Source organism: Gopherus evgoodei, chromosome 1 (genome assembly GCF_007399415.2).
Source record: "Gopherus evgoodei ecotype Sinaloan lineage chromosome 1, rGopEvg1_v1.p, whole genome shotgun sequence".
In the NCBI taxonomy this organism is placed as follows: Eukaryota; Metazoa; Chordata; order Testudines; family Testudinidae; genus Gopherus; species Gopherus evgoodei.
The window spans coordinates 199767263-199793488 of NC_044322.1; positions in this window are offsets into that span (position 1 = coordinate 199767263).

A 26226-nucleotide genomic window follows, 5' to 3' on the forward strand; every position below is an offset into this window, starting at 1 on the left:
GGGATGAAGTGATATATTCCCTTTTCAATACCAGGAAGAGCAGGAGTGGAATTCCTTTGCAGACTGCTCCTGAGGTGGAGCAGTTACACGCCACCTCTTACTCAGGGCTGTCTATAAAAGTATAGTTTATCCCTAAATGAGATGCTCAAACCATCAGAGTCTTCCTGCCACTGTGTGGAACAGCTATTGTGTAAGGACTTGGAAGGCAAGTGTGCAGAGATAGATCAGGGAATAGCAGCAGGGTCTAGTCACTGTTATATAATGGTTGAATAAAGGGATAATTTAATTGTTAAATACAGGCTCATGTCACTTTAATACAAAGAACATTGTGGGTGGGGGGGCCCCACCTGGAGTTTACCACTGTGGGTGGGGGCTTTTCAGGCTGTGGCTTCATTGCTGAAAGGTCATTTTTACAATGAGATAGCTACCTTGAGTTAGCTACCTTACTGTTAAATCCCAGTGGTGACAAGGCATGGGTAGTTTTTAACCTCATTGTAGCTAACTGAAGGCATCCTATCCTCCTGGACACAGAGCTTTTCTTTGCAATACACTGAGAAATAAGAGAAAAGACCGCTATGGCATAAAACTCAGTGTGTTGCTTGGTACAGTTAGTCTCTCTTTATGGACTTCATATTCCCTCTTAAGAAAGGTCACACGTTGGTTACTGTACATGGTACACTTCATTGACAGATTACTGAATACTATCAATGGAACTGAAATAGAGGACTCTACCACATCAGAAGAATCCAATATTATCAGCTAGCTGATGGATGTGTCCCTTCTTCACGATGTTTTAACTGTTCCTGGAAATGCAATTTTCTAGTCCTTTAACTGCCTGAGACATCTCATCTGTTCTTTTGAGAAAAATGCAGCATTATGAGAATAGAGGGTATATATGGAGGTATCATCTGGGGGAAGTATTAGGACAAAATGTTCAATTTGGAGTTAGGCACATAAATCCATTTTAGGCACATAAATAAATGACCTGATTTCCATAAGTGCCAAGCATCTGCACATCCCATAGACTTCTTCTGCTGGTAACATATGATGAGCACTGCTGAAAAGCAGGCCACATATTCAGATGTCAAATGTGGATTGTGTTGCCTAACTTTAGGCACCAGAGTTTGAAAATTTGGGCCCTACTTTTCTGTAGTACAGGTTGATCTTTTTTTTTAATATAGGATCCTGAACCCCGTCTGCTCTTCCCACTTTTAATTCCCATAATTTGTGTTCCTGAGTTACTCCAGCTGGTGGAAGGAGTTTGCCTGCCTATGGGGTAGATCCACGAGAGGAAGAAGTAGTAAATGGCTGACAGGAAGATGACAGAGAACCATTTTCTGACCAGCTGGTCGGTACACCGTAATGGGAAGAGCTGCTGCAAATTCCCTTATACCTCTTCCTACACATCAGGGCTCCTGGTCTCTTAAAAAGACATCAGCAGCAGTTACTTGACCTCAACAGGACTAGCCTTGATTGATAATAAAGTGCTTGATGATCTATAGGAACAATTGGATACTTACTGATTTTTTTGGTAATGGGCTTAGATAGTCAGGGAGCATTCTGCTAATTCTTCCAAAAATAATGAATTGTACTATTAAGCATCCACTGGAAAACCACTGGTACATCATTTTAGATGCTAAGATCTCCAGAAAAATAGACCTCCTATGCCTTGTGCAATAGATGCAATTCAGGCATTAGACCAGTGGTTTTCAAACTGCGGGTTGCAACCTAGTTTTGGGTCATGGAATGTAAAGCACTGGGTCGTGGCAGCTCTGGCCAGCACCACCAACCAAACTGTTAAAAGTCCCATTGGCGGTGCTGCCTGGCTAAGGCAGGCTAATCCCTATCTGTTCTGACACTGCACTGCGCCCTGGAAGCAGCCAGCAGCAGGTCCGGCTCTTAGGCGGGGGGACCACAGCGCTCGGCGTGCTCCCTGCCTTGAGCACCAGCTCTGCACTACCATTGGCTGGGAACCAGCCAATGGGAACTGGGGGGACGATGCCTGTGGGCAACAGCCGCATGGAGCTGCTTGTGCATCTTCACCTAGGAGCTGGACCTGCTGCTGGCTGCTTCCAGGGCGCAGCGGTGCCAGGACAAGCAAAAAGCCTGCCTCTGCACCCCGGCTGCACTGCTGATCAGGAGCTGCCTGAGGTAAGCCTGCACCCCAATCCCATGCCAACCCCATGCTTCAATTCTCTGCCCCAGCCCTGAGGCCCCCACCCTCAAACTCAGAGCCCCTTTCTGTACCCCAAGCCTCTCATCCCTGGCCCCACCCCAGAGCCGGCACCCACAGCCCAGAACCCTGACCCCCTCCCACACTCCAACCCCCTGACCCAGACCAGAGCCCCTCCCACTTCCCAACCCCCTCACCCCGAGCTCCGTTGGGTCGTGGGCATCAACAATTTTCTTCAACTGGGTCGCCAGACAAGAAGTTTGAATACCACTGCGGTTGTCAGATTTTTCAATCTCATGTCGCTGAGGGCAATTTTACACATCTTCTGAAACTACATTTTGGAAAAAAATACATAATATAGCTAGTCCTTCAAATATTGCACAAAGTTATACAGCATAATATTTTCAAAAGTACCTAAGGGCTGGATTTTCAAAAGCACTTAGGCAATTAAAGATGCAGGTTTGTGCCTGGTGTGATTTTTTTCAGCCTATTCCATACTGTGGAACCCGCACCCGAGGGTGGTTTTGGTGGCAGCCTGCAGCTGGAAGGCCCCTTGCAATTACTGATGGAGGCTAGTGCTGCCAGACAACAATTAGGAGGCAAGAAAGGTGATCAAAGGGGAAGATCAGGAAACAATACTGAGAAATTATCCTGGTGTTGGACTCTGGTGTTTAAGGAGTTTTACCTCATATGGACTCAGCCTCTGGTCTTTAAATGAGATAAACCAATTAAAAAGTTTCAGCAGATTATTTAAAAATAATTGGTGTGGCCTAGTGGAGTGGGCACTTGAGTGGCACTCAGGAGACTTGGATTCTGTGCCTGGCTTTGTGCTAATACCCCTCACTTCTACAGAACTCCCGAGATTCAGAGGCTTGGGAATAATGTCTAGCTTCTCTCATGTGGTGAGAAGTGTCAAATCCTAACCCCTCAATTAAAAGATTCTAAGTAACCCCCCTGGGCCTGATGCTGCACCAGTGAATTCAATGGTAGTTTTGCCATTGACTTCAGTGAGTAAGGGATTGCCCCCCCACCCCTGGAGCTGAAGTCCAATTTGCATTCCACTGCAAATGCTAGCATGATGTAGGGGAGAATAGGGACCTCTCTGTTGACAAGTGCTGCTTGAAATCTTTCAAAATTTGGTGGTGGATGTGTGTGTGGGGAGGGGAAGACCAAGAAGAACATTAACAAAATGTATATGAAATTTCCCCATTTTTCAGCCAACTACAGGCTTGGTATCAATATTTTGAAAATTCAATGCAACAAAAATATAAATAGGGCAGACTATGTGTGTGGAAATTCTTCTTCCTCTTTTTTTTCTCTCTCCAATTTTTGCCAGTTTCTAATTTAATTTGTTTTCAAAATGCCCTGGTCCTCCCAACAATTCTAATGAAAAGTGAATTTACTCTTGTCTGAATGTCTGATCAGGCTGGAAGAGGGAAAGTTTATTTTGAAAAAGAAATAAGACACAAAAAACAACAAACGTGAAGACTGGGTAAAAGATTGGGCAAATATATCTGCCTACTCACTTTGCTGTGTGTGTTGCATCCCTTTCCTCCTACTTTCTGTTATATCCCTTTCTTCTTCTTCTTCTGTATTTTTGCCTGTAACAACTTGAGTCCTACAACATGATCCATGTGGGCAAATCACAGACCCCTTACGGAGCCCCAATGGTGCCAATGTTATCGCAGAGACTCACAGCTCTAGGGTTGTGCCCAAGTGGATTCAGTTATAGGCTTCCTTTGGCCTAAGGCCCTGATCTGGCAAACACTTACATTCGTGGTTACCTTTGCTACTGCCTTACATAGTAAAGTTAAGCATGTGCATAAAGGATGCAAGATTAGGGTCCTGGTCTGTAAACTCTTCTGAGTAGGCATTTATTATCCCCATACATATTTATGAAGTGCCAAGCACAGTTTTTCACTGTAGAAATAATAAGTAATAATAAGATGAGGCCTCCAGGGACTGAAAACACGGCCATGGGCATATTGAGAAGGGATTTCTTGGTAGCATTTTATTGAAGGATTTTGGGTTTTTTTGTCCCGGATGACTGTGTTCATTAATGAAATGTCTGATGATAAATCACTGGAGGTTTCCTTTAATGAAGCCTATTCCTTTTTCCAAAAAAATGTATTTGTGTCTTGTAGAATACAACACAAAAATCACCAGTTCTGTAAAAATATTGAAATACTCTTCACACTTATTTTAATGTTGTATGCAAAGGGAAAATATTGCGGTTTGTGCCTTTTAATAATGTTTATACAAGGCTTAAGATGGTATTGTTTTAAAAGTTACAGTCACCATTCAGCCAAGTTAGAACAGTCTGAATTATCAAGGCAAATTAGGTCTGTGATACCATATCAGGTAAACACTTTGCTTATTCAAAATCACATAATCCCTGATTCAGCGAAAGAACATGCTTTAGTCATATAATGGCCTTATCATTCCAGATTCTACACATTACAACATAAGAAACCTCTCCCCACACACACAAATCAAACCAAACCAAGAAAAACCAAACCAAATAACCTGTCGGCCTTTTGGAATGATGCACAGAAAACAACTCTTGGAAAGGTGATCAAAGGGGAACAGCAGGAAACAATACAGAACAATTATCCTGGTATTGGGCTCTGGTGTTTAAGGAGTTTTATCTCATGTGGACTCAGCTTCTGGTTTTCAAATGAGATAAACCAAGAAAAATTTTCACCAGATTATTTAAAGATAATTTGTGTGGCCTAGTGGGGTGAGCACCGGAGTAGCACTCAGGAGACCTAGAGTCTATGCCTGGCTTTGGCGCTGGCCTGATGCTGATCTTGAGAGAATCACTTCACCTATCTGTGTTTCCATTTCACCATCTGTGAAATGCAGATAATGATTGTGACCCCTTTTGTTAAACTCTTTGAGATCTGATGATGAACAGTGCTATATAAGAGCTAGGTATTATTATTATTCCTTATCAAGGGCCTGACTCTCAAGGTTTTGAGTGCCCTCAACTCCCATTCTGGGGCCTCGTTCTCCTTTTTGCTAAGTCGTTACATTGGCATTATGATGTAAAGGGTTTACTAGCATGATGAGAACCCAGGCCAAAGTCAGTGAGAATTGTGGATGCCCAGTGCCTTGCAAGATCTGTTAATAGCTGCTTGCTAAAATATTGTTATCCTTGTGTGACATTTTGTTGAAATTGCACATAAACAGTTATGTTACTTGAAGAGTCCAAAGTTATGACCTTGGCTGAATTGATGTTTGCCTGAATCTGTTGCCAGAAAAGTATGTTCCAAGAATAATCCCATGCAGGAATGGATTGTGAGCACAGCAGAGGCCATTACTAGTTCTTACATTAGCTTCTTGTTATGGAAGTTCTACCAAAAGAATGGAAAGGTTTTAGTTATACATGTAAAATATTTAAAACTCAGAAAGATCTCTGAAAAGAAATCAGTAGAGCTATATCAGTAATGGTTAATTACGGAATAAATTCAATGTTATGCATGATGTCAAGGTTTGTTGACATTTTTATCTGTATTGAATTATTACTAAAGGCGGTAATCCTAGGAGATGCTGAAACCCAGACCTACATTGGTATTTAGGTGCTGAACTCCCATTAATTTCAAAGGAAATTAAACACCAAAATACCTTTGGAGATCTGGGCCAAAGAGCCTGAACTGAGCATGTTAAGTGCTTCATAGGATTGGGCCCTACTCTTGAGCCAGCTTCATATGAGAGAGAAGCTGAGCCCTGCTTAGAGGGCGAGGCTTCTCTGCTTAGGGGTCCTATAAAGGTAGCCAGCCAGTCAGGCAGTGGCATAGACAGTTGCAGCGGCACAGCAGCCAGCAAACAAAGCTGTAAACAGGGGAGTTTCAGTGGGAGTTTACAGGAGGAGGTTGCGGGGGAGACGTAGAGACCTAGGCAGAGGAACTGACAGGCTAGTGAAGGGAATGGGTGGTGTTCTGCCAGTGTTCTGGTGCCTGTTGCGGCTTGGTTTTGGTTTGTGTTTCCTGGACTAACAGGTTTTAGGTGGGAAGGCTATGACCGAGACAGAGGCAGCAGTGAAAGACACAATGAGGATGACTGGGATGTGGAAGCTGCGGCATGTACATGATCTTGGAGGTGGTACCTGAAAGAAGTTTAGTCTGCATGAAGTGCCGCCTGATAGAACTGATGGAAGAAAAGATTCGAGGACTGGAGATGCAGGTGGAAACTCTGGTTGAGTTTAGAAGGGGGTTCGAGCAGATGATGGAGCAAAGACATGAGGAGGCTGAAGGGATAAGCTCAGACTTGCAGATGGAAGCTGGACCAAAGAACTCTGAGGGGAGACTGCTGGGTGAGGAAAGTGGACGGTGGAAGCATGTGACTAAGAGAACCAGGCAGAAGAAAAGACAAGCCAGTGAAAGAGAAATAGAGCTCAGGAAGAGGTTTGCAGAATTGGAAAATGAAGAAGGGGCACAGCAGGTGGTCACTGAAGGTAAGAGAGCAAGTAAAAAGAGAAGGGCAGCTAGTCCTACAGGAAGAGGGGAAGAGTCAATGAAGACAACACCAAATATGAGTCCCAGGAGGATATAGGATGGGTTGCAGAGGATTGCAAGGGTGAATAGGAATCGAGAGGACTTGCAGCCAGTGGGAGCAGGGGATAGACCAGAGAATCTCACTGTCACCAGGAAAAGGCAGGTCTATGTGATTGGGGACTCCTTACTGAGAAGAATAGATAGCCCTGTAACTAGAGCTGATCTGGAGAATAGAAGGGTGTGCTGTCTGCCGGGTGCTAAGATACAGGATGTGGACCTGAGGCTGAAAAGGATCCTAACGGGAGCGATAAAGAAACCATTGATTGTCCTTCATGTGGGAATGAATTATATAGCTAGATTCTTGCTGGAACGTATCAAGGGAGACTATGCCAGACTGGGGAAGACGTTTAAGGAAATCGAGGCTCAGGTGATCTTCAGTGGGATTCTGCCTGTTCCTAGAGAAGGGCAACCAAGGTGTGACAAGGTCATGGCAATCAAAGATGGCTCAGGCAGTGGTGCTGTAAGAAGGGCTTTGGGATGTAAGGTCACTGGGAAATATTCATGGACAGAGGACTGCTCTCTGGGGATGGACTTCACCTGAGTAAGGAGGGAAATAGACTTTTGGGATGGAGGCTTGCCCAACTGATCAAGAGAGCTTTAAACTAGGAATTTGGGGGAGATGGTTGGGAGATGTCCAGGTAATCTCCACGCCAGAATTTAACCTTGAGAGGGAAGAAAACAAAGTAAGAGAGGATACAGCTGTGGGCAGAAGAATGGACATAAGGAGGAAGGGTAGTGTAGATACCAGTCTAATAGGTGATACTGGTGTTAAAATGTCTGTGCCTAACCGGATAAAGAACGTCAGTGAAGCCAAATGGCAAAAATTAAGATGTCTGTACACTAATGTGAGGAGCCTAGGTAACAAAATGGAGGAACTAGAGCTACTGGTGCAGGAAGTGAAACCAGATGTTATAGAGATAACAGAAACATGGTGGAATAGTAGTCATGACTGGAGCACAGGTATTGAAGGTTATGTGCTGTTTAGGAAAGACAGAAATAAAGGCAAAGGTGGTGGAGTAGCATTGTATATCAAAGATGAGGTTAACTGTAAAGAAATAAGAAGTGATGGAATGGATAAGATAGAGTCTGTCTGGGCAAAAATCACATTGGGAAAGAAAGCTACTAGAGCCTCCCCTGAGATAGTGCTTGGGGTGTTCCACAGACCTCCGGGATCTGATTTGGATATGGATAGAGACCTCTTTAATGTTTTTAATGAAGTAAACACTAATGGGAATTGTGTGATCATGGGAGACTTTAACTTCCCAGATATAGACTGGAGGACAAGTGCTAGTAACAATAATAAGGCTCAGATTTTTCTGGATGTGATAGCTGATGGATTTCTTCACCAAGTAGTTGAAGAACCAACAAGAGGGGATGTCATTTTAGATTTGGTTTTGGTGAGTAGTGAGGACCTCATAGAAGAAATGGTTGTAGGGGACAACCTTGGTTCAAGTGATCATGAGCTAATTCAGTTCAAACTAGATGGAAGGATAAACAAAAATAGATCTGGGACTAGGGTTTTTTATTTCAAAAGGGCTAATTTAGTTAAGAAATTAGTTAGGGAAGTGGATTGGACTGAAGAACTTGTGGATCTAAAGGTGGAAGAGGCCTGGAATTACTTCAAGTCAAAGTTGCAGACTATCAGATGCCTACATCCCAAGAAAGGAAAAAAAATCATAGGCAGGAGTTGTAGACCAAGCTGGATGAGCAAGTATCTCAGAGAGATGAGTAAGAAAAAGCAGAAAGCCTACAAGGAGTGGAAGACGGGAGGGATTAGCAAGGAAAGCTACCTTATTGAGGTCAGAACATGTAGGGATGAAGTGAGAAAGGCTAAAAGCCATGTAGAGTTGGACCTTGCAAAGGGAATTAAAACCAATAGTAAAAGGTTCTATAGCCATATAAATAAGAAGAAAACAAAGAAAGAAGAAGTGGGACCGCTAAACACTGAGGATGGAGTGGAGGTTAAGGATAATCTAGGCATGGCCCAGTATCTAAATAAATACTTTGCCTCAGTCTTTAATAAGGCTAATGAGGAGCTTAGGGATAATGGAAGGATGACAAATGGAAATGAGGATATGGAGATAGTTATTATCACATCTGAAGTAGAAGCCAAACTCAAACAGCTTATTGGGACAAAATTGGAGGACCCAGATAATCTTCATCGAAGAATATGAAAGGAACTTGCACATGAAATTGCAAGCCCATTAGCAAGAATTTTTAATGAATCAGTAAACTCAGGGGTTGTACCGTATGACTGGAGAATTGCTAACATAGGCCTGGTCTACACTACGCGTTTAAACCGATTTTAGCAGTGTTAAACTGATTTAATGCTGTACCCGTCCACACAATGAGGCCCTTTATATCGATATAAAGGGCTCTTTAAATCGGTTTCTGTACTCCTCCCCAATGAGAGGAGTAGCGCTAAAGTATCGGTATTACCATATCAGATTAGGGTTAGTGTGGCCGCAAATCGACGGTATTGGCCTCTGGGCAGTATCCCACAGTGCACCATTGTGACCGCTCTGGACAGCAATCTCAACTCGGATTCACTGACCAGGTATACAGGAAAAGCCCTGCGAACTTTTGAATTTCATTTCCTGTTTGGCCAGCGTGGAGCTCTGATCAGCACAGGAGACCGCGCAGAGCTCATTAGCATAGATAACAACGCAGTCTCCTGAGAATCGAAAAAGAGCTCCAGCATGGACTGCACGGGAGGTACTGGATCTGACCGCTATATGGGGAGAGGATTCTGTGCTAACAGAACTCTATTCCAAAAGACGAAATGAAAAAATATTTGAAAAAATTTCCAAGGCTATGATGGAGAAACGCCACACCAGGGACTCAGTGCAGTGCAGAGTGAAAGTTAAGGAGCTCAGACAAGCCTACCAGAAAACCAAAGAAGCAAACAGGGCAGGGCCGAAAAGATGCCGCTTCTACGATGAGCTGCATGCAATTCCAGGGGGGTCTGCCAGCACTACCCCACCCCTGTCCCTAGATTCTGAGGAGGGGGTGGTAATCTCAGCCATGCCTGAGGATTCTGTGGACGGGGAAGATGAGGAGGAGGAAGAGGAGGATGAGCTTGCAGAGAGCACACAGCACTCCGTTAGCCTCAACAGCCAGGAGCTTTTTCTCACCCAGACGGAATTACTCTCCCAGCCCTCCCAAGCCACTAGTACAGACAGTGAAGCCATGGAAGCAACCTCTGGTGAGTGTACCTTTGTAAATATAAAACATGGTTTAAAAGCAAGCGTTTTTTAATGATTGATTTGCCCTGAGGACTTGGGATGCATTCGCTGCCAGTACAATTATTGGAAAAGTTCGTTAACATGTCTGGGGATGGAGCAGAAATCCTCCAGGGACATCTCCATGAAGTGCTCCTGGAGGTACTCCAAAAGCCTTTGCAGAAGGTTTCTGGGCAAGGCAGCCTTATTCCGTCCACTATGGTAGGACACTTTACCACGCCATGCATGTAGCAAGTAATCAGGTATCATTGCATGACAAAGCATAGCTGCGTATGGTCCCGGTGATTGCTGGCATTGTAGAAACCTCCGTTCTTTATCTCACTGTGTTATCCTCAGGAGAGTGATATCGTTCATGGTAACTTGGTTGAAATTCAGGAATTTAAGTAAGGGGACAGAGATGGCCATTCCTACTGGGCTGTTTGCCTGTTGCTTAAAAGAAATCCTTCCTTGCATGTAGCCAAGCGGAGGGAGGGGAATAGCGCTGAGCTTTTTCGCGTTTGGCTATCAGGGATCTTCCCTGCTACCAGCCATGCGGTGGGGGGAGGGGTAAAGCGATCGTCCCACAGAATTTTGGCGGGTGGCGGCTTCTGCTGCTGCTTGTTAACAGGAAAGAAGCAGCACTGAACGGGATTTGCTTGGTATTTGGGAAAGGAGGGCACTGTGTATATGAAGACTGCAGAAGCCGAAAGACAATGGCTTACCATGGCCACATGCAAGCTGAATTCTGATGCCCAGGCCTGCGTCTGTGAGATCTGTAACACCAGAGCTGCAGGCACTCAATATTAAGATGCAAAATGCGACCTTGTAGTGAAATCACATGTGCTATGTAAGGTGAATAGTGTTGTTCACTGTGAAAGAGTATAACCATTGTTCTGTAAAATGTATCTTTTTAAACACTTCTCTCTCTTTTTTCCCTCCCTCATGCAGCTGCACATTTTTCAAGTCTCCCTACTCCATCCCAAAGGCTATCTCAGATAAGGCAGAGAAAAAAGAAGACGCGAGACAAAATGTCCTCGGAAATCATGGAAGTGACCCGCAATGAAAGAGCTCATCTGAATGAGTGGAAGGATGTGGTATCAAATTACAGGAAAGATGCCAGTGAACGTGAGGACAGGAGGGACCAACGTGAGATAGGAGGGACCAACGTGAGGATAGGAGAGACGCTCGAGATGAGAGGTGGCGGCAGGAAGATCAGAGTTGTAGGCAGGAAGATCAGTGGTGGCGGGATGCAATGCTGGAGCTGCTGCGTGATCAAACTGATATCCTCTGACGTCTGATGAAGCTTCAGGAAGAGCAGCGGGGTCACAGAGTGCCACTGCAGCCCCTGTGTAACCACCCTCACCACTCACCATGTTCTATGTCTTCCTCACCCAGACGTGTAAGAACGCGTGGGGGAAGGCTTCGTGCACCCTCCCACTCCACCCCCGTGGATAGCCCAACCAAAAGGCTGTCATTACATTGAAATGTTTTTAGTAGCCTTTTCCTTCCCTCCTATCCTCCTCCCAAACCACACCCGGGATACCTTGTCATTTCTCTCCGTCTTTTTATAATGACTTTTTAATAAAGAATACATGATTTTTAAACGATAGTGACTTTATTTCCTTGAGCAAGCTGTAATCGAAGGGGTGGTGGTGGTGGGTTGCTTACAGGGAATGAGTCAATCAAGGGTGGGGGTTCATCAAGGGGAAACAAACACAACAGTTACACCGAACCTTGGCCCGTGATGAAAGTTGTTTTCAAAGCTTCTCTGATGCGCACTGCTTCCTGGTGTGCTCTTTTAATTGCCCTGGTGTCTGGCTGCGTGTAATCAGCGGCCAGGTGATTTGCCTCATCCTCCCACTCCGCCATAAAGGTCTCCCCCTTACTCTCACAGAGATTGTGGAGCACACAGCAAGCAGCAATAACAAAGGGGACATTGGTTTGGCTGAGGTCTGAGCAAGTCAGTAATGTGCGCCAGCGTGCCTTTAAACGGCCAAATGCACATTCTACCACCATTCTGCACTTGCTCAACCTGTAGTTGAACAGCTCCTGACTACTGTCCAGGCTGCCTGTGTATGGCTTCATGAGCTATGGCATCAACGGGTAGGCTGGGTCACCCAGGATAACTACAGGCATTTCAAATCCCCAACTGTTATTTTCTGGTCTGGGAAGTAATTCCCTTGCTGCAACCACTTAAACAGAGTAGTGTTCCTGAAGATGTGAGCGTCATGAACCCTTCCTGGCCATCCTATGTGGATGTTGGTGAAATGTCCCTTGTGATCCACCAGTTCTTGCAGCACCATTGAAAAGTACCCCTTGCGGTTTACGTACTGGGTGCCCTGGTGCTCCGGTGCCAAGATAGGGATATGGGTTCCATCTATCGCCCCCCCACAGTTTGGGAATCCCATTGCAGCAAAGCCATTCACTATGACCTGCACATTTCCCAGAGTCACAACCTTTCGTAGCAGCAGCTTAATGATTGCTTTGGCTACTTGCATCACAGCAGCCCCCACAGTAGATTTGCCCACTCCAAATTGATTCCCGATTGACCGGTAGCTGTCTGGCATTGCAAGCTTCCAGAGGCCTATTGCCACTCACTTCTCAACTGTGAGGGCTGCTCTCATCTTGGTATTCAGGGCAGGGGAAAGCAAGTCACAAAGTTCCATGAAAGTGCCCTTATGCATGCAAAAGTTTCGCAGCCACTGCGAATCGTCCCACACCTGCAAAACTATGCAGTCCCACCAGTCTGTGCTTGTTTCCCGGGCCCAAAATCGGCGTTCAATGGCTAGAACCTGCCCCATTACCAGCAGGATCTCCAGAGCGCAGGGGCCCGTGGTTTGAGAGAATTCTGTGTCCATGTCCTCATCACTCTCGTTGCCGCACTGCCTAGCCGCCTCCTCCTCCTCGCCTGGCTTTGCAGGTCCTGGTTCAGCATAGACTGCACGAGAATGCGCGAGGTGTTTACAATGTCCATGATTGCGGTATTGATCTGAGCAGGGTCCATGCTTGCCATGGTATGGCGTCTGCACAGTTCACCCAGGAAAAAAGGCCCGAAACGGTTGTCTGCTGCTTTCAGGGAAGGAGGGGTGAGGCTGTACCCAGAACCACCCGCGACAATGATTTTTGCCCCATCAGGCACTGGGATCTCAACCCAGAATTCCAAGGGGCGGGGGAGACTGCGGGAACTATGGGATAGCTACAGGATAGCTACCCACAGTGCAACGCTCCAGAAATCGATGCTAGCCTCGGACCATGGACACACACTGCCGAATTAATGTGCCTAGTGTGGCCGCATGGACTCGACTTTATACAATCTGTTTTACAAAACTGGTTTATGTAAAATCAGGATAATCCCTTAGTGTAGACATACCCCAAGTTCCTATCTTTAAGAAAGGGAAAAAAGTGATCCAAGTAACTATAGGCCTGTTCGTTTGACATCTGTAGTATGTAAGGTCATGGAAAAAATTTGGAAGGAGAAAGTAGTTAAGGACATTGAGGTCATTGGTAATTGAGACAAAACACAACATGGTTTTACAAAAGATAGATTGTGCCAAACCAACCTGATCTCCTTCTTTGAGAAGGTAACAGATATTTTAGACAAAGAAAACAAAGTGGATCTAATTTACCTTGATTTCAGTAAGGCATTTAACATGGTTCCATATGGGGAATTATTAGTTAAATTGGAAAAGATGGGGATCAATATGAAAATTGAAAGGTAGATAAGGAACTGGTTAAAGGGGAGACTACAACGGGTCGTACTGAAAGGTGAACTATCAGGCTGGAAGGAGGTTCCTCAGGGATCAGTTTTGGGACCAATCTTATTTAACCTTTTTATTACTGACCTTGGCACAAAAAGCGGGAATGTGCTAATAAAGTTTGCAGATGACACAAAGCTGGGAGGCATTGCTAACACAGAGAAGGACCGAGATATCATACAGGAAGATCTGGATGACCTTGTAAACTGGAGTAATAGTAATAGGATGAAATTTAATAGTGAAAAGTACAAAGTCATGCATTTAGGGATTAATAACAAGAATTTGTTCCACATCAGCTGGAAGTAACGGAACAGGAGAAGGACCTCGGAGTATTGGTTGATCACAGGATGACTATGAGCCGCCAATGTGATATGGCCGTTAAAAAGTTAATGCAGTTTTAGAATGCATCAGGTGAGGTATTTCCAGCAAAGATAAGGAGGTGTTAGTACCATTATACAAGGCACTGGTGAGACCTCATCTGGAATACTGTGTGCAGTTCTGGTCTCCCATGTTTAAAAAGGATGAATTCAAACTGGAACAGATTCAGAGATGGGCTACTAGGATGATCCGATGAATGGAAAACCTGTTTTATGAAAGGAGACTCAAAGAGCTTGGCTCGTTTAGCTTAACCAAAAGAAGGTTGAGGGGGGATATGATTGTTCTTTATAAATATATCAGAGGGATTAATATTGGGGAGGGAGAGGAATTATTTAAGCTTAGTACCAATGTGGACACAAGAACAAATGGATATAAACTGGACACTAGGAAGTTTAGACTTGAAATTAGATGAAGGTTTCTAACCATTAGAGCAGTGAAGTTCTGGAACAGCCTTCCAAGGGGAGTAGTGGGGGAAAAGACATATATGACTTTAAGACTAAGCTTGATAAGTTTATGGAGGGGATGGTATGATGGGATAGCCTAATTTAGGCAATTTATTTAGCAATTGATCTTTGATTATCAGCAGGTAAGTATGCCCAGTGGTCTGTGATTGGATGTTAGATGGGATGGGATCTGAGTTACTAGAGAGAATTCTTTCCTGGGTGCTGGCTGGTAAGTCTTGCCTACATGCTCAGGGTTTAACTGACCGCCATATTTGGGATCGGGAAGGAATTTTCCTCCAGGGCAGATTGGCAGAGGCCCTGGAGGTTTTTTGCCTTCCTCTGCAGCATGGGGCAAGGGTCACTTGCTGGAGGATTCTCTGCAGCTTGAGGTCCTCAAACCACAATTTGAGAACTTCAGTAACTCAGATATAAGTTAGGGGTTTGTTACAGGAGTGGGTGGGTGAGATTCTGTGGCTGCATTATACAGGAGGTCAGACTAGATGATCATAATGATCCCTTCTGACCTTAAATTCTTTGAGTCCTATGAGAGAAATTTCCAAAGGGGAAAATTCCACTGCTTTCAGAGTGCTGTCTCCTGGAGTCTGCCGTAATGCCTTAAAGTTAGGGGACGGTGTTAGTAGTAAGCAGTTCGAAGATACGACAGCTGTTTTCAGAAGCGGTGAAACTATTAGCAGAACAGTATGCAGAAACACAATAACCATTAACTGAACAGTATGCAAAAGGGGAAAAAAAAACCTTCTTTATTGCAACAAGGCACTTTCAAGGGCCTTTGATTCACTAGAATAGCAAAAGAACAAGGCAAAGAAGATAACTGCAACAGGCAAAGTGTTTGATGTAAAAAAGCTGAGTCATAGAAATTGGAGATTTGAAATAGCTATTAATTGACACTCCCGATTGTGTAAGACTTTTCCTTACAGTGTATCTTACAATGTTTTGTCCAGTCTTGTTTAAAATTCCTCACTCACTTCCCGTGGGATATTTGTTCTCACTATCAAACAGTTTGAAATTCTTTCAGTCCACTGCTTAACACACCACTACTTGTAATTATAGCCCATAGATGACCCTCAAAAATTCCTTTCCATATTTGGTATTTGTACTTTTCAAAAATGTGTATGTGGTTATTATATCTCCCTCCCTTTTGGTCACCGATGGGTCAAGCCACAATACAATGTACATATTTAATTCTAGTAATTCCTCCTCACAAATCAATCCCTCTAGCCCTTTAAATATTTCTGTTGCTTCTCTCTGAATTTCTTCCAATCTGTCAATCTATCTCTGGGATTGAAGGGCCCAGGATTGTATACACTCTTCTAAATTCAGAACATTATCACATCAGTAAGAGTATTTTGACATTTGACAGTGTTAAGTACTGCAAATACTTTCAAAAAGCCACACTCCACTAACAGCGAGCCTTAAAAATACTGGTGGTCTATTCTGTGTAAAATAAACAACAGAAATCTATGTCTAATTTGGACCTTTGCTAAAAAATGCACCCAAAGCAGGCTGTCTGCTGGACCCATTTCCTTGGCTCTTTGCAGCAGCTTTGGGTTTTACAGCTCTTGGCTGTTTTACCTAGTCTAGTCCATCTAATCTCAGATGTGCCTATCAATCATTTTGGTAGCTAGACATTAGAGGTGAAATTCACCTGTGTGCAGATGGACAGCAGGATTCCTATCCTGGGAAGCAGTGATTCTGGAAAAGATTTGAGGCTCGTAGTGGATAATCAGCTGAACATGAGCTCCCAGTGCAACACTGTGGGCAAAAGGACTAATTACATCTTGGATGCATAAACAGGGGACTCTTGAGAAGGAGTAGAGAAGTTATTTTACCCATTTAGTTGCCACTGGTGTGACCACTGCTGGAATACAATGTCCTGGTCTGATGTCCACAGTTCAAGAAAGATGTTGATAAATTGGAGAGAGTTCAGAAAAGAGCCATAGGAATGATTAAGAATTAGTAAACATTCCTTATAGTCAGAGACTCAAGGAGCTCAAGCTATTTAATATAACAAAGGGAGGATTAAGGGCAGTGACTTGATAGACGGTCATAAGTACCTACATAGGAAACAAATATTTAATAATGGGCTCTTCAATCTATCAGAGAAAGGTATAGCACCATCCAATGGCTGGAAGTGGAAGCTTAAAAATTTTTAATAGTACAAGTAATTAACCACTGAAACAATTTACCAACGATCTTGGTGGATTCTCCATCAATGACAATTTATAAATCAAGACTGGATGTTTTTCCAAAAGATCTGCTCTAGGAATTATTTTGGGGATGTTCTATGGCCTGTGTTATGCAGGATGTCAGACAAGATGATCACAATGGTCCCCTCTGGCCTTGGAATCTGTTGAAAAAACAAAACAAAAACAAAATCTCAAAACTATGTGCTGCTTAAGTTCAGTTTGAGACATGTTTTGAGGGCTTAGATAGGACCTACATAGTAGCACAGGAGTGAATTTCACACCATATTTATTATTTTTAAAAATCAGTTATTTCTGTATGAGTGGGCACAAGTATACCCATTTCATGCCACATTTTTAATTGGGATTGTGCTTATTCTTCCTTCTCTAGGAGAGTAAATTCTGGATCAACTTTACTGAAAGAAGGCTTGTGTTAAATTTGTGTGTGTTATATCAAACACCTGATTGCAGGAAGACTCAAACTCGGCCTGATAGCTGATAATAGAACAGTCATAAACCGAGAACACTCTGTGTTCTGTGGCCTTTACCCAGGGTTCTGTCCACTTGCTGAGCTGAACTGTTATAGTGAGTGATGGAAAGAAAGAGGGAGTCTTGACATAGCTTGGACCCAACCACTTAAGGTCTTTTAAAGAGCAGAACAAAATGGTCCAGAATTAGATAATGGAACAATACTGTGCACGTGACACTTGCTAATGTGCTCTCCTCAGCCAGTCTTCCTTAGGATTTACGCTCCTGCATGTTGAATCAAATGGAATACACTGCGTGGTTTTCCTAGTCAGACATAGATAAAGTGCACTGCAGTTGTGTCCTCTGAGAGTTCTTCTTAGGACAGGGCAGCAGCAGCAGGCAGCATCCCTACCCTGCAATTCATGTTTCATTCAAGGACGGTAGCTAATTTAGTTACCCATTTCCGAGATCTAATTAAGGAAATGGCACCGTACTTCGCATGCACTTCTGAAATGTAGCTGGATGTATCAAGAACTTTATTGGCCCATGTCATAAACAGATAGTTAAGGGTTAATGCCTCTTTTACCTGTAAAGGGTTAAGAAGTTCACCTAGCCTAGCTGACACCTGACCAGAGGAACCAATGGGGGAACAAGATGTTTCAAAAGGAAGGAGGGAAGTTTTCCTTTGTTTAGAGTTTCAGTTTCAGCTGGAGTGAAAAAGATCAAGGAACCAGCCTCTTATCAGAGTAGTAAGTTTTAGAAAGGAATAAATAGGTTTATGTTTATTTTCTTTGTAACTTGTCTTGGTACCATTAAGGGAATTATCAAATTTGGGTATTCTTGTGTGTATTAAGATTTTTACCCAGGGGAACATCCTCTGTGTTTTGAATCTGTTGTCTGTGAGAGTAGTTGGTATGCTAATCTCTCTCAGACGGTTTTCTTTTACCTTTCTTTTCTTTAATTAAAAGCCTTTGTCTTAATACCCGATTGATTTTTTCCTTGTTTTTACATCCAAGGGGGTTGGATCTGGATCCACCAGGAACTGGTGGGAGAAAGGAGGGGGGATGGTTAATTTCTCCTTGTTTTAAGATCCAAGGGGTTTGGATCTGTGTTCACCAGGAAATTGGTGAAGTCTCTCAAGACTACTCAGGGAAGAAAAGTAGTGCTTGTGAGTGGTGGCAGCAAAACCAGATCTAAGCTGGTAATTAAGCTTAGAAGTGTCCATGCAGGTCCCCACATCTGTACCCTAAAGTTCAGAGTGGAGAAGGAACCTTGACAGCCCAGTTATCTCCAGTTAGGTTAGTGGTTCAGCAGAAGGTCTCAGCGAGGAGGTGCAGCCATGCTACAATGATTTAGCTAATTTAAGGTTCATTTGTCTTTTCTGAAGAGTGAGTGTCTCATTTAATGAAAAGAGAAAAAAAATCAAATGATCATTTTTAACATCTTATGTTTCCCCCACAGTATTTGCACGTTTTATTGTAATCCAACATTCCTCATTCTGTTCAGATGTCTAAAGTTCAGAAGAAGAAAAAACTATGTATGAGTTTTCTTCCCTTTGCAGCCAACATTTATCTAAAAATAACAGATATGGGTCCCAAATCCTCCAGACTCTTCCTCACATAAGCAACCCCATAAAAATCAGTGGACTTGGGACAGTTTAGTAAAGCCTGTTTATGTGAGTAATGGTTTGATCAGGCCCATTATTTAGTAAGAATTTATAAGACAGATTTACTTGCTTTTAAAAGTGAGTCTGAATGTTACAACCTGCTGTGCATGTGTTCTACCCATTATTGTTGACATAACTTCTATCTTAAAGTGTGAGTCTCTAATAAACATTTTGAGTGTATTTTCTCTTGCATGTTTGGGATTTTTTTAAAATCCACATCAAAGTTATTCACAATTGCAACAAATTTGTAGGCTAAACTGTTTGCTTAAGCAATGACTCTTCAGAGGGTGTGAATTATTTATTTATACTACTTTTAAGTTGGGGCCAACATTAATTTGACTAGGTCACTGTGGGTTTAATTGCCTTGTAAATAGCCTATGTCTTTTAATTAGTATACTAAATTCTATACAATTTATAAATAAAATATATTCATTTCAACATTTTAAAACAGTTATTTTATTAATGAAGAATTTATCATAGTTATGCCAATTCCCTTGTCTTTTGTTAATTATATGGCTCTCATGCATTTTCTGATATGTTAATTTTGTTTGGTATAAATATTTGTACTCATTAAGCTGAATACATTGTCGATTCCGAATCACCATTTTCTCCCTCACAGATAATTTAAATGTGTGTTCATTTTGTAATCATTATTGATCTGCAAGAATCATCTCCTAGCTTGGTCTTACATTACATTTTTTTTTTCTGTAAGGACTGACCTATTACCCAAATACTGGCCTAGGTTGTTCCATGAGGTATGCGGCAATGAAAGAAAGAATTTTCTCAAACATAGTCATGAAAACCCATTCAATAACTCAGATGTGCTAGCACAGCATTGCCTTTTCTGTGAACTCCTGGCTTATAGTTTGGTAACTTGCACGTGATGTGTGCTGACATGTTCAATATATACAGACATAGAATGTGAGCCATAGCCAGGGGGACTTGTGTTAGGGTGCCTGAGTTCTGGCATGGACCTGCTACTTTGGGCCAACAGGAAAAGAGATTTGTACATGGGAAGAACCACTTTCATTGGGGAGCATGTGCTTTTTAATCTCATGTTCTGAGTTATGTGACGCTGGCTACCCCCTTCTACCAATCTATCGGGAATACCAACATAAATCAGGTGGCAACATGCTGACAATACCTGAAAAAAAGAGTATGTGTGTGAGAGAGAGTGTGTATGTGTGTGCATGCTGCCAGATCTTTACTGGGCACTTCATTGCAACATCCAACCAGTAAAGGACTCCGTGAAAGCTCCAGTACAGGAATGGGATGTACCACCACAGGTCAGAGGGGACCTGGCTGGGTAGGGAGCCAAAGTCTGCAAAGGAGCTAGCTGCAGAAAGAAACTAGAAGTTGTGACATAAGTCATGTCTATACTACAAAGTTAAGTTGACTTTATGGAAGTCGACATCAAACCTCTGATTTAAGCAAGTTGATCTTGTGTGTCCACACTCTGCTCATTGTGTCGGCAGTGCGCAACCACACTAGCAGGGCTTGCATCGACGCATGGAGCACTTCACTGTGGGTAGCTATCCCACAGTGCATGTAGCTGAGTGGAATTTTGGGTTGGGCTTGCAATGCCTTATGGGACCAAAACATTGTCACAAGTGGTTATGGGAATATGGCATTAGCCTCCCATGATGCACTTAACTCTCTCCCTCCCTGAAATCAAACAAACCAACCAAGCCTTTTCTGCGCCTTTTTTTCTAAGCCTGGGTTACCTGAGCAGATGCCATAGCACGATAACCATGGACCCTGCTCAGCTGTGCACTGTTGTTGTGAGTATTATGAACATCTCATGCCTTACCCTGCAATATTTACACAGTCGCTACAGGAGCCGCCACATGGTACAATGTGATGCCATGCAAGCAGCCCTGCTGGAAGACATAGAGTGGAGCAATTAGCAGTTGATGGCGGCAGTCATGCATCACCTTGACACAGTTGAGCACCGCTTCAATGGGATGATGAGCAGTGGCTGCAGAACTTTTGAAATCATAAGGCCACTTTCATGGAACTGCGCGAAGAACTTTCCCCAGCCCTGAAGTGCAGCAATACTAAAATGAAAGCTGCTGTGACAGTGGAGAAGTGAGTACCAATAGCTCTTTGGAAGCTTGCAATGCCTGACTGATACCGGTCAGTGGGGCATCAGTTTGGAGTGGATAAATCTACCGTGGGATCTGTTGTGATCCAAGTTTGCAGGGCAATTAACAGATTTCTGCTAAGAAGGGTAGTGACTCGGGGCAACATGTGGGACACAGTGGATGTTTTTTTCCACAGTGGGGTTCCCTAACCGGGGTGGGGCAATAGACGGAATGCATATCCCTATCTTGGCACCAGACCACCTTGCCAAAGAGCACATAAACTGAAAGGGGTACTTCTCAATCGTGTTCCAAGAGCTGGTGGATCACAGGGGCCGTTTCTCCCCTGGCTGGTATACCACAGGAGCCGTTTTACCAATATTAACATGGGCTGGTCAGGAAAAGTTCATGATGCGCACGCACATCTTTAGGAACACAGGTTTGTTCAGAAAGCTACAAGCAGGGACTTTCTTTCCAGACTGCAAAATAACCATTAGTGATGTTGAAATGCCAATCATGATCTTGGGAGACCCAACCTACCTCTTGCTCTCATGGCTCATGACGTACACCAGCAGTCTGGACAGCAGTAAGGACTGGTTCAACCATAGGCAAGTGCAGAATGGGGGTGGAATGTGTCTTTGAATGTTTAAAAGGTCACTGGCGCTGTTTGCTTACTAGATTAGACCTCAGTGAAAGCAATATCCCCATTGTTATTACTGCCTGCTGTGTGCTCCATATCTGTGAAACAAAAAGGGAGAAAAGTTTCCACTTGTATGTGGAGGAAGCCAGTTTTGAGCAGCCAGATATCAGGATAATAATAAGAGCACATTGAGGGTCTCTGCATCTCCGTGAGGCTTTGAATTCCAGTTTCAGCAATGAGCCAGAGTAAAGTGACACTTATCTGTGTTGCTCCTTACCAAACTGTACCCTCCATTGTATTTTCTTCCCTGAAAACACCACCTCCACCAATCACCCTGTGTTGAATGAATAAAGAACCTTTTCCACAGCAAACCACTAAGTATTATTATGCACACAAACCACAGAGACAGCAAAGAAAAGTAAGATAACCTAGGACAAAAGGGCTGATAATACTGTGAGGGGAGAAACAAGGAACGTTTGCTTTCAGATGCACTGCTGTAGCAATCAAAGGTGTGGGAATGGGCACCTTGTACCCTCCCCTGGTGTTGAGTGCAAGGGACACCAAACTCTCTCCCTGCTCCCTCAGCTCTCCCTGCGCCTCATAGAACGTTTGGTAGAGGAGGATGTGGAACTGGGTGATGATGGCAGCAGGTTCAGCATAGGCTGCAGAGGGACTCTAGCATTCAGCTGCCTTTTTTGAACCTCAGCCAGACGCCTCAACATGTCTGATTGCTCCTTCAAAATCCACAACATCTCTTCCTGCATGGCATGCTCTTCTTCCCTGCCTGTTCTCCTGGCCTCTCTGTCCATGTCCAGGTTCTCAGACAGTGCAATCCTCCATTCCCTGAGCTCTGTCTTGTCACTCTTGGTGGCCGTATTAACTCATTGAACATATCCTCCCAAGACTTTTTTTCTACCTTGAAATCAGGGAAAGTCTCTGTCCCGGTGTGGAGGATGTGCTGATGGACAAGGTTTCAGCTTCAAGGAATGCAAAGCACAAGAGTAGCATTGACAGTGCATACATTGTTTCTGGTGCAAGGTTATTTTATTTTTTAATAAAAAATACAGCCCGCAATACACTTCACTGCAAGCCACAACATAATCACAACCGCTGACTATTGCAAGAGTAATTTTACTGCTCCATCCATGGTGAGTAAGGCGCCCGGCATGGGCAAGAAGTCTTGTGTTGCTGCTTTTGTGAAGACATCCTTGAGACCACATGTTGGAACATGAGAAGAGCCTCCTTTCCATAAGCAACCTGGATGTGCTTGAGGACAGGCACCAGTGTAAATTCCTGTTTTTTAACAAAAGTGGCACGGGATTGGGGCACGGGGGAAGGGAGACAAACAGGAAGTCATCCCCCTGTCTTTTTCCCAATGCTGCTTGCAAGACATGGTGATCCTTTCCAACCACAACCCTGGCATACTTGGGAAAGCATGGTTGTGTGACCCATCATTCATCAAACGGGGTGGATTACTTGTTGAATTGTTTCCGGGGCTAGCATTGAAAATTTCCTCCGTTTCCCTAGGTCAGTGATTCTCAAACTGGGGCCGCCACTTGTATAGGGAAAGCCCTGCTGGGCCGGGCTGGTTTGTTTACCTGCCTCGTCCGCAGGTCCGGCCCATCACACCTCGCACTGGCCACGGTTCGCTGCTCCAGGCCAATGGGAGCTGCTGGAAGAGGCGTGGGACAAGGGATTTGCTGGCCGCCACTTCCCGCAGCCCCCATTGGCCTGGAGCAGCGAACTACAGCCAGTGGGAGCCATGATCAGCCAGACCTGTGGATGGGGCATGTAAACAAACTGGTCTGGCCCACCAGGGGCTTTCCCTACACAGGCAGCGGCCCCAGTTTGAGAATCACTGCCCTAGGTGACCTAATGCAATATCATTCTCCTGAGGGTAACAGAGGCTGCAAGAGAGCAGATGCTGTAAGGGTCTGAGTACAGACCTGGTCCTTATGCTGCAATATTTTGTGCTGCAATGATGCCACAGGAGTTAATACTGAAGTGGTGCAGGAAAGTGTCCTACCGTAGTGGACAAAATAAGGCAGCCCTTCCCAGAAACCTTCTGTGAAGGATTGCAGAGTACCTCCATGAAAGCTTCCTAGAGATCTCCATGGAGTATTCCTGGGCCAGTCCCATGCACATAAACAGTCTTTTTTGGAGAGCTCTCTCTGCAAAGCTGGAGTGACCACTGCTACCCACTACACCTACTTTTTTGTTCAGATTAAACATAAAAAATAATAGCATGTAACCCCTATGGTCTGATTGGAAATGTATACTCACCAGAAATGCCTTCCCCGGCATTGTGCTCTGCCACCAGCTGCTCCTGTGAAGGGATGGTCTCTAGAGTTAAAAACAGTTCTTGGCTGTCAGGAAGAATGGATCCTTCTCTTGCCTGCCAAACATTATCCTCCTACTCCTCTTCTTCATCAAAAATGTCCTCCTTGTTGTTGCTTGAGGTCACCGGGGGCTCCTGGGAAGTATCTATGGAGTGTTTAGAGGGAGTGGTGGGGTTGCTCCTCATAAAAGCAGCATGACTGTAGGACAGAACCAGAATCTGTTCACCTCCCTTGTCTTCTGGTATGCTTGCCGAAGCTCCTTTATTTTCATGTGGCACTGCTGTGTGTCCCTGGTGTAGCCCTTCTCCCCCATGCCCCTATGCTATATTGGCATAGATATCGTTTCTTCTGCTGGATAGAAGCGCTGCCTGGACAGACTCTTCTCCCCACACAGCAAGAAGATCCACCACCTCCTGTGTACTCCATGCTGGAGTGCATTTGTGGCCTTGAGTCTCCATGATCAGCTGTGCTGGTGAGCTGTCCATGCTGATTAAACAGGACATGAAAATTCAAAAGTTCCCGAGGCTTTAACAGGGGAGCAGCTATTTTCTGTGTAGCCGGCTGATGTGCAGTAGAGTTGAAAGAGCTCTCCAAGAGCGGTCACAGTGGCGCACTGTGGGACACCTCCTGGAGGCCAATTCATTTGAATTACACAACACAGTGTCCACGCTATTCCCATGTTGATCCATGGATGTCAAATCAAGCGCTACGCCTCTCATGGGGGTGGAGCACAGAAGTTGACTTTACAGGCCACTTAGGAATGGACTCAGTAGTGTAGACACATACATTATTAGATCAACTTAATGTGGCTTATGTTGACCTAAGTTTGTAGTGTAGGCCAGGCCATAAAGGCTAAGAACCAGGCTGGCAAGAAGCCTATTGATGACAAGGGGAGCAACAGTATGCATGACAGGAGGACATTCAGGCACAGCCTGCATGGATAGATCTGAGCATGACAGATGGAGGGACTGAACCCTGGCCCTGGGGAATCTACAAGACAGTGTGTGATTGTCTCCTAGAAAGAATATCCATGTACTTAGGCTGGCAGGGCCCCATCTTCATACTCCCGAACAGGACTGGACTTGGGGGTTGGTTTGGTTAATCTGTCATTTCTATTGTTGGCTTATCAATTGTGTGATAAAGTTCCTCCTTTACCTTGGTGGGTCCTGCGCTTATTGGCAGATTTGCTCACCTCACAGATCTTCCCCTCTGGTGGAACCCACAGTCTGGGTCAACTCCTCCTGTGTCTGATCAGGAGTTGGGAAATCTGGGGGGAACCTGGGCCCTCCCTCTACTCTGGCCCAGGGCCCTGTGAATTGCAGCTGTCTATAGTGCCTCCTATAACAGCTGCAGGACAGCTACAAATCCCTGGGCTACTTCCCCATGGCCTCCTCCAAACACCTTCTTTATCCTCACCACAGGACCTTCCTCCTGGTGTCTGATAACACTTGTACTCCTTAGTCCTCCAGCAGCACATCCTCTCACTCTCAACTTCTTGCGCTCTTGCTCCCAGCTCCTCACACACACACCTCACTGACTAACTGGGAGGCTTTTAACTATTTCCAGCCAGCCCTTGATTGGCTTCAGGTGTCCCAAACAATGTAGCTATCTCCACTGCCTTCTAGAAAGATCTTAATTGGCCCCAGGTGTCTTGATTAACCTTGAGCAACTGGCATTTGGTTACTATGGTACCAGGGATTTGTTTAGCCTGGGGCTAACATACGTGTTCCTCACTACTTTACTGTAGCCTCTGACCTTGCCCCATCACAATTGTTTGTAAAGATATCAGGCCTAGGGTGATTGCAGCATTTACTTCTGGCAGCCCTAATAAAGCAATCTCTTGTTAAGGATCAGACACAGTGTATATGGGAATCCCTGAGGGTACATCTGCATAGTACACTCTGTACATGCAGAGTACATATACGCCACGCTTTTCCCCACACACACACCCTTCCCCCCCCCTTGCAGGGGTATAACTAGCAGTGTAGACAGAGAGGCACTGTTTGGATAAAGACCTTAGGGTATGTACCTTGTACAGCTACCTACATGCCCAAGCAGTTCCTCCTCTGTCTACACCGTTATTTTTAACAATGTAGTGTCCTGCTGCTGAAGTCTTTCACCAGCACAGGGGAAGGCTCTGGCAGTGGGGAGACAGTAGGAAAAGGGTCCTCCACCTCCCATCTACCAGAGCCTTCCCCACTGCCTCCCCCTTGCCAGTGTCTTCCACTGCCCTGTGTAGCTACACACGACAGTGTATGCATAGCTGCTTTTCCTTGAGGCACATAGCTACACATAACAGACA